Source organism: Charadrius vociferus, unplaced genomic scaffold, assembly GCF_000708025.1.
Source record: "Charadrius vociferus isolate BGI_N301 unplaced genomic scaffold, ASM70802v2 scaffold398, whole genome shotgun sequence".
Taxonomy (NCBI): Eukaryota; Metazoa; Chordata; class Aves; order Charadriiformes; family Charadriidae; genus Charadrius; species Charadrius vociferus.
Window position 1 is genome coordinate 547,423 of NW_009649571.1, and position 9,457 is coordinate 556,879.

The following is a 9,457-nucleotide window of genomic DNA, read 5'->3' on the forward strand; positions in this document are numbered from 1 at the left end:
TTCTCCCTGGCCAGCCCATCAGAGGGATGTCCCCAACCCCTGTCCCACCTGCTGCTGCAGGTAGACCTTCCTGGGATGGTGCCACCATGCTGCAGCCCCTTGGGGTGCAGCCACACTGGGGGACAGCAGCACTGGGGTGTTTGCTGGTCCCTTGGGTCAGCCCCGTGAGGATGAGGAGGCAGCTGGGGCACCTCTTGGACCAGCCTGGGAGCAGTGTGGGGCAAGTTAGGTCTCTGGGATGTTCATAGCCCTTGCCTCAGCAGAGCTATGGGCCTTATCCTGCAGGACTGGAGTTTATAAGGCAGGAACCACTGCTTCGGTGCTCAGAGGAGGGCTGGAGACTGCAGCAGGGTCAGGCCTGTGCTTGCCCTCCTGGAGAAGTGCTGGGGCACTTCCAGCCACAGCCTTGGTGTCAGAGATGGTGGTGTTCCACTGCTTGTCAACCCCTCAGCCACAGAAGACCCCTCAAAAAATCCATGCGTGTTCATTGTCCTTCTCAGCACCTCCTGTAGCCATGCAGGTTTGGGTGCAGATGGGGCACGGTGGCTTGGATTCATCTCTCCCACTGATCCTATTTACCCCATACCACCACCATGTTCATAACGAAGGACTTGCCACCCTCTGGGCTTTGGGCTGCTCTGAGGGCAGGTCTGGGGCAGGGTGGATTTTGCTGCTGGGGCTGGTCCTTTGGAGGGGCTGGAGCAGGGCAGGGTGCTGGAGCATGGGCTCGGGGTCACACTGGGATTGAGGGGTCCTCAAGGGCAATGGTGGGCACCTGTCACTGATGAAACCCATGGGGGGACAGATGGGGAGTCATCTAGGAGTAGGACTGTGGTGTCGGCAGCATCTGGGTCTTTCCACGCCTCTTGCACCCTCCACGCCAGGTTGACCCTCCGTGTCTTGTCTCAGATGAGGAGCAGGTAGACATCAGTCACCTGGTCAGGGTGGTGCAGGATCGGTGCCTGCTGTCTCTGCCCAAGGACACCCCACTTGCCAACACAAGGCATGTCCACCAAAGCAGGAGCAGCACAGTCCCCTCCATGTTATTAGCATGCTAGGTTAATCCTTAGTGCTTGCACATGCCAGTTCCCCACAGCTGGGACAGAAACACCCCATTCTCTATGAATTAGGAATCTCAGGCTGAGACTCCTGGCTGAAGCTGGTTTCCTTCACAGAACAGGGGGAGGTTGTTCTTGGAAACCTCTCCGGGTCCCTGCTGACATTCACCCCAGAGAGCTCTGTTTGCTGGGTGAACAAGTCCCCAGTGGAGCCCCACAAGGCCTCAAAGTGAGCAAGACGTTTCCAGGCTAAGAAGCTGCTGGTCTGCAGTGGGGAGCAAGGACGGGGTAAGTCAGCAAAGTCATACAGCCCCCAAGAATCAGCTGTGAAGGCACCCCAGGGATCCCATGGTGTTAGGAGCATCCCAGGGAGCGCAGGTTCCCAAGCAAAGACATACCTCAGGGCACTACACACACAGCGTTGGGGCCCTACACGGCAGGACAGGGGTCTGAGCTCCCATGTCCCATGTCCCATGTTGGGGTTAATGTCATTTTAGGTTTCTTGAGGGTTGTCCCACCTCTGCCCATCTTCTGATCTAAGTCTCTTGCTGGCCTGGTCCCTCATGCACCCCAAAGCCATGCAGCACCCACAATGGTCAGGATGGAGCCCTAGTGACCACATGAACAGGGCTGCAGGAGCCCAGGGGGGGATATGGCCGAGCACATGGAGGTGGCCTGCCAGGACAGCCTTGATGGCCTTCCTGACTCTTGATTGTATTGATACAGAGCAGAATTCACGCACCAAAAGATAGCCACCTTGTGCCAGCTGAGATGCCCCAGAGTGCCCAGGATGTATGTGCTAGGAGACAGGATGGCCTCCAGACCCTGAGGCAGAGGCCAGGCAGGACACTTCAAGCAGCAGGAGCTTAAGTCTAAGTGCTGCCATCCCTCCCTGGCTTCCACAGCCTGTGAAGGAGCCCAGGCACCACCACCTTGGATGGACACCCCAGGGTCAGAGCTGAACCCCACGCCACTGACCAAGCTGCATAGGCATGGTCCCAGTGATTGCTGCCTCCTGAGCACTGTATGTGACCATCAGTCTCCATGGTCCAGCTCACATCACTCAGACAACTTCAATCCTCACATGCTACAATCTATGATTTTAAAACATTTTTCAATATTTGGTACTAAAAGCCCCATCTCCGGGAGTCCTGTGACTCCAGCAGAAACTTGGTACCAGAAAAGAGCATGAAATCCTTCCTGGAGCTGTGTCTCCATTTCCATCCCAGAATGCAGAAAACGTCCATCTATTCCTCCTCCAGAGAAGAGTCACATCCCTTCACACATCCCACCACCCATCACCAGCCTCAACATTGACATGGAGCCCACCTACATGTACACCTCCATCACTGCATCCTCTTGGTCAGACAACGATGTCTAAGGTCTTTGCACCAGAAAGCTGCTCTGACTTTAGGGCAAAATAGGCAAAATGGGTAGGAAATCATCAGTTTTGGCATAAGGGACCTCCATTATCAGGATGAGGCACCTTCCCCGCTGGGTAAGCAGCAGCCGTAGTGAGGCAGAGGTGGCTGGTCCTCATTCAGGGGCTGGTGGGCATGTCACAGTGGCCCTTGGCTGTGCCTGGCTCTGCAGGAGCTCTCTCCTCTCTCATGCTTCTCCAAGAGCAGGAGCCCTGCCTTTTGGGATTGTCTGTGGGAGATCTTCGCCACCCTAAGATTTGGGTGTCCCCATTGCCCTGTCACTGTCATAACACTCCCCAGCACCGCCAATGGGCAGGAGACACAGGGGGTCCCCACCTTGTTGCGCCCCCAGACTCTCCCATCCCACGTGGCAGCTGCCTGTGCTTCCTGCAGAAACCAGGAGCTCCATCCCAACAGAGGAGTCCAAAGGTCCCAGGCAGGGAAGAAACCTGAAACACAGGTGAAAAGCAACTCATCTCACTGTGTGGGGGCCGGAGGGAGCTTTTGTCTTTCTTCTGCTGTGCCGAGGGGCCAGAGCTTGGCGTTTCCCAGCCCGAAGCAGGCACAGCCCCCGGGCAGCCCGATGGGGATAGAGAGCCTGGGATGGAGAGGGACCACGGGGCTTTCTCTTTAATGCAATGCTATGAATACTTGGGGTCTTTCTGCTCACTGTTTAATGGATTTGAATGTGAAAAGGTGGTGGAATTGGGAAGAGGGGAAGAGAGGGGGGAGGCCAGGCCTCTTTGTTCAGGGATGCTGCTCCAGCCTTGGATTTATTTAGCATTTGGAGGGCTCTGGGGTCTTTCTCTCCTCCCCAGCCACTGCAAAGGCTTGCTCCCTTTTTTGCCTCATGCTTATTAGCATAGCAGCTGCTCCGGGAGAGGGGCTAGGCAAGAGAAAAGGATAGAGGCGTCCGGGAAATGAATAGGACGGGAAAAAAAATAGCTTAAAAGGACACAGGCTTTGAATGAGGGAGAGTCGTGAGTGGAAAAGGGGACGGGGGGTGGCTCAAAGTTGTCACCGTAGCTGTGAATGTGAGCAGGGTGAAATGCGAAGACCCACTGGGGATGGTGGCCCTGGCCAGGCACTGCACTGGGGGAGAAGGGCCTGATCCTGGCACTGCAGAGGGAGGCCAGGGCTGCCCCATGCCCCCCTGCTCATGGGGACACGCGGGTCTGGCACCCTCCCGCACCCACAGCCCTGCTCTCTCGGGTCACCCTGCACCCCTCTTCCTGCAGGGACTTGGAGTGCCCCAGCCCCTGTGGCCAGGGTCAGGGGTCCCCCAGCTGTCACCTCCAAACTGAAACATGCAGGGAGAGATCCCAGTAAGTGTCGCAGCAACTGGAGGTTCCCAAAAGTGTCGGGCCACTGCATGAGCCGAGACATCTCCGTGGGGCAGGCTGGGCACGGGATGGGGCAGCAGGGGAAGCCCCCGGGGCACGCTACAAGCATGCAATGAGTGCCTCCGGCTGCTCCACCCGCTCCCTGGCAGAGTCCTCCAGCCACCGGATGATTGTTTTACGCATAATTAAAGGAAATCAGGTGATGATTGTTTTACACATAATTAAAGGAAATCAGGTGTCCGGGGAGCTGCTACATTGCTCCTGCCCCCGCAAGCAGAGGGACAGGCACGCTGACACAGGGCAGTGAGAGCTCCCTGAGCAAGCAGGGGGCAGAGGTCTGGTCCTGGTCAGCAAACCTGAGAGAGGTCTGCGCACATTCGGAATCCATCCGTGTGATTGTGTCACATGTAATGCTGTTGACTGGGCCTAGGTGAGAAATGGCCTTTTCAGCTGGAGAAAACAAGGAAAGAGGTTGCAGTGCACAGCCAGGGGTAAGAGGAGGCTGCAGAGGTGCCGTTTCCAGGCACCTTGGCTGTATAATCCATTTGGAGCCAGAAGTGTGCTCGTCCTGCCCTCGCCTTTCCGGGCACAAACCATCACCCCTGGGATGCTGCTCAGGCCTGTGTGAAGGCTCAGCCTCACACTGCCCCGCACCCCACCAAGACATTGCAGAGGCTTAGCAGAACCGGCAGCCGTTGCGTGGCCAATGTCCCCTCTGGCCGTGCTCGCTGAGTCAACCCTGCCTCTGCTCCGTGCTGTGCCTGCACCTGTGTGCCAGGCTCCCCAGGGTCCTCCATGCTCGTGACAGGCCTGGCACCACAGGGGGTCAACAGAGCCAGCCGCGCTGCCGGCATGGCCATCCTGCCCAGGCTAAATATGAAGCTGGTTGGTGCTGGGCTGGATCAGAGATGAGGAGGATGGATTTATCAGTCAGCAAGAGCTGGCCATGGCCAAGGACAGCCCGACGTGCACTGCTCCACCCGAGGGTCTGAAGTGAACAGCCAATGCTCATGGCTGGGTTTCTGTGCCCCTCTGAGCTCCTCCGGGCTGCCAGGTCTGCTGCTCAGATGATGAGGGGAAAGGGAAGGCAACCGCTGGGGAGCCTATTCCTAAAAAGCAGCATGAGGACACCTCCAGCTTAGCCAGACCAAGGTCTGCCACCTCACGAGGGTGCTGCTGGAGGTGCTGCACTCCTTGGGCTGCCTTCAGAGACTGCTCCCAGATATAGGGCTGTGTTGGATTCAGGCTGAATGAGGAGTTTCCAATTTAAATGGTTGTCCCAAACACCCCCCAGCCTACCATCCATCCAGCTGTCCAGCTTTGCTTCTGTCCATTCTTCTACTCATCCCTCTATCCATTCTTCTACCCATCCCTCTGTCCATCCCCAGCCATGCCTCTATTCCCCATCCCTCCCCTGCCACTCCCCATCCCTCCATTCCTCCATCCCTCCATCCCTCCATATCTTCAGTGATCTCCCCCAACTTGCCGCGGCCATTCTCCATCCCTCCCCAGCCACCCCTCCATCCAAGCAGCCTTCCACCCCTCCAGACCCAAGTCCTATCCACTGTCCTCCCCAAAACAAGCCAAACGAGGATGCTGCCCTACTTGGCCATTTCTTTAGGGTCAGGAGGAGAAACCTGCAAACATGAAGAAGCCAAAAACTACATTGCACCTGCAGGTCTGCGTCCCACCTGATGTGAGACCGAGAAGTCGCCTCTCCCTGGGCACCCCATGGTGGGCACCCCTGGATGGGTGTCCGTGGTCACACTGGGACAGCTGGGCAGCTGAAGAGTTTCTGGGAAGAGAAGACATTTCTCCTGCCCACATGACAGAGCAGTGTCATTCCCTGGGACGTTTGCTGCCACCAAGGAGAAGCAGAAGCCACCTGTGGTCCCTGTGCTGATGCATCCCAGGCTTGGGAGTATCCTTGGGGTGACACAGCTCCCTGAGCATGGAGGTCTGCAGAGTGACAGCAATTTTAGGGTATGGGGGCTTGGCAGTGAAACCCCCACACCCACCTTGCAGCAGGGCATGAGGGTCTTGTATGCTGCAGGAAGACCCCAGAACAGGTCCATGCTGCAGGAAGGGGGTGGCTGGCTCCAGCACCAGCATGGGAAGGATCTCAGGGGTCGGGACTAGATGATCTCCAGAGGTCCCTTCCAACCCTAACCATTCTGTGATTCTGTGATTCTGTGACTTTTGCACCAAGTCCCAGAACCAAACACCGCATCAGCGTTGGGTCAGCAGCAAAATGGGTTGAAACCATGAGCCGTCCCCTCCTGCACAATGTGCTGTGCTGCCAACCACAGCCTGCCCAGCCACCCTGACACCCCCTCCCACCCACCCATGCAGAGGGGTCACCCTGACGGCAGGGATGGAGCCCAGAAAGCATTGAGAAGGGGCAAAATACTAAGGCTAAAAAAGAGGCCAGCCTGGCCAGCCAGACCGAACCACCAGCTCCTCCCCGGCACTGAACAGTAGTCGATTGTGATCTTTTATTCAAAAAAAAAGGTAACTCCTATTCGGATCTGCAGGCTGTGGCATTATCATAGTCATACAAGCGCCCAACAAAGCATCTATTTAAAATGTACTGAATTTTGATTACAGCCTGTCCCCTCTCGCTTGCCCACTTGCCGTCTTTCTTTCTCATTCATTACTTACTGTGTTAAGCTCCCTGAAATTCAAATAAAAACCCCCCTCTTCCCCCCCCCCCCTCCATATGCGTTGGTTGATTCAGCTCCGATGGCTGGGCTTGACGGATGAAGGGCAATAGAAGAGAAGACAAAGCTGTCAAACCTCGCTGGGCTGTGTTGACTTCCCATCGCCCCCGCGGCCGGAGGGGAGCCCGATCCATCTGGTTTGGAGTCAGTAGCACAAACAAAAGCAAAAGACAATGGCAGGAAGCACTTGAAAGTTCAAATTCTTGCTTTGGTTTCTCTTGGAACAACAGCACCTACGTAATGTGGCCAGCGGACAATAACGCACAGCCAGGGACATGCAAAAATGCCAGAAGAATGTGCTTATGCCACCGAATGATCCAATATTTTTGTTTTATTGGAACAGAAATAGAAAAGGGGAAGAAAAAAAAAAGTAAAAAAAAGCAAGTCTGGAGTTCCTAGATTTCTTGGACAGGGTTACTGTAGAGAGGCGAGCTGCGAAGCAGGGTGGCCACAGGCCATGCAAGGCTCAGCCCCGGGGCGTCAGGGCTTGGCTGCACCCTCGGTGCATCCCTGCTGCTGGGGTCAGCACACGTGGGAGCCTGGGGATACAGGGTGGCACCGTGGGCGCTGGGATCAGTGACGGGGGGGCATTTGTATTCACCACCCAGCCTAAATCCCCAGCAAAGAGGCTGCTGCAGGCCCCAGCCCGCTCCGTCTGCTGTGGGGAGAGAGGAGCTGTGCACAAGAAATGCTGCGTTTCCTTGGAAAAAATGATCCTCGATGTCGATGCTAGCCCGGCCCAGCTGGCTGAAGCCCTGGGACAAGGTGAACAGGGAGAAGCCGTGGGGCTGAGGTGAGCCGGGCTGAGCCCAGCTCTGTGGCACCCCAAAGCAGACACCAGGATGAGTTTTTTGCAGCATCCCAAGCCCGGGGATGCAGGCAGGGGTGAGCTGCACCCGCAGGTGTGCACCTGCAGCAGCCGGGCCCTGGGGAGCACTGTGATGTTGGGAGGTTTGGTGGCACTTGCCAGTGGGTCACGGTCACGCAGTGCCCAAGTGAGACAAAATCGTGCCACAGCAGCAGAGGGGAGTGGTGCTCGCCCCACGCACACGTCCCACAGATTTGGCCAGTCAGCGTCTGCTGCGAGACCCCGGGTGATAAACCGGCAGGACCACCGGCGGTTGTGACTGATGGTTTTGGCACCATATTTTTTTTCCTGCTAAAAACCAGCCGCACTTCGTGCCCATCTTTTCCACGGTGGGCTGCTGCCTGGGCAGGCTGCATGTCCCTAGGGCAGCCCGGGGCAGCCGACTGTGTCCGTCCCAGGCACTGTCCCACACTGGCACTGGATGGCACAGGGCTTGGCACACCGGAGCAGAGGTTGGCCAACCTGGAAAGGTCACACTGAGTCATTTCTTCAGGTTTCCTCCCCACTGCCATTCACAAGACAGCCCTCCTGGCATGCCTGGGAAACCACAGCCCGGAGCCAAACTGGGCATGGCACAAATTTCCCAGGGATTCGGGCATTTCAACAGCTGACAAAATTATCAATATAGAAAAAGCCTCATCCAAAAGCCCATACTGCTGCCAGTGAGGGAGGCTTGCCTGCACCCTGCCTTCAACGCCCTGGCTGGGGGCAGGACCCAGCCGGTGCAGACACGGGGCTGCCTCTGCTCTTCCCACTTCCTGGAGTGGCCAGATCCTGCCTTGAAAACCTCCAAAGGTGCAGGCCTCAGTGGGCTTTTGGGCACCGGCCTGCTCTGAGCCACGTGAGGAGATGCCTTTGGGGGTGGAGGCCCTCAACCCATGCTCCTTCCAGGGGTGGCTGAAGCCACCACAAGCCTGACAGCAGCTTCTAGCCTGACTCCATCCTCACAGTCCAAGGGCTTGGCGAGGACCAAGCCACCTCAAACCCTTGCTGGGGCCCAGGCTGGACTGAGAAAGCCTAGGAAGCTTTGCAGGGAGCCATGGGGGTGCTCAGCTGGCAAGACTGAGGCTGCAGATCCAAACCATGCACCCCACAGCCATGGTTGCCATCCCAGGACTGGCTGCAGAGCTTCCACCTCACTCCCTTGGGGCAAGTGGCTTCTGTAGGAATAGCTCAAACCCCACACGCCCTGTCCAGCACCAGGCTTCAGTCTGAGCCATCACCCCTCCACCAGCCTCCAAAGGCTGGGATGGGGCAAACCAGGACACCCCCCCACCCCAGGGAGTTTCCTCCAGCCTGTGGGAAGGGGCTGGCAGAGGCTGCATGCGCCAGCAGCCCCTCCAAAATCTAACCCAACCATCACCCTTTGGGGATGCATTTAACCCTGAAGAGCTGCAGATTCAGACAGTGGAACAGGGACCTGGGGGGCCCAGGCAGCCACCCCCCACCGCAGGAGCCACCCAACACTGCCCATAACCACATGGGAAAGAACAAAGGAAAAAGACTTTTTTTTTTTTTTATAAAAAGATCAATGAAAAATTTATTTATAAATTTCGCACTCTGGGGCTACACATCTATATCATACACTCAGGAATATGCTGTACTGTACAGACTTTATCCAGTTAGAAATGATCATATAGTGACCCACATACAGCTTCAATATAAGCCTAAAAATTCTTAACATTAATTAACATAATTAAAAAAGGTATTCGCATCTAAAGAAAAATCTACAGAAAAACTCCTTTCTGGAGCAATCTGTGCATCAGCTTCAATGTCTGCTTATTTCACTGACATTATCAATATATTCTTCTTACAAAAATAATAATAATAATTAAAAAGATGACTGCCGGAAGGCGACCAGTCATGCACGAAAGAGCCTCCCCCACCTGCCTCTTTTTATGTTTTTTTTTTTTTTTTTTCTTGTACTCCCCGTTTTGGCATGAAGGGTCAGCAGCACGATGAGCCAACAAGGGGGGTGGGGGGACCCTCATTTCAATTTGAATCAATCTGCATCCCTTTTACTTCTCAGGATCAAGAGAGACACGGG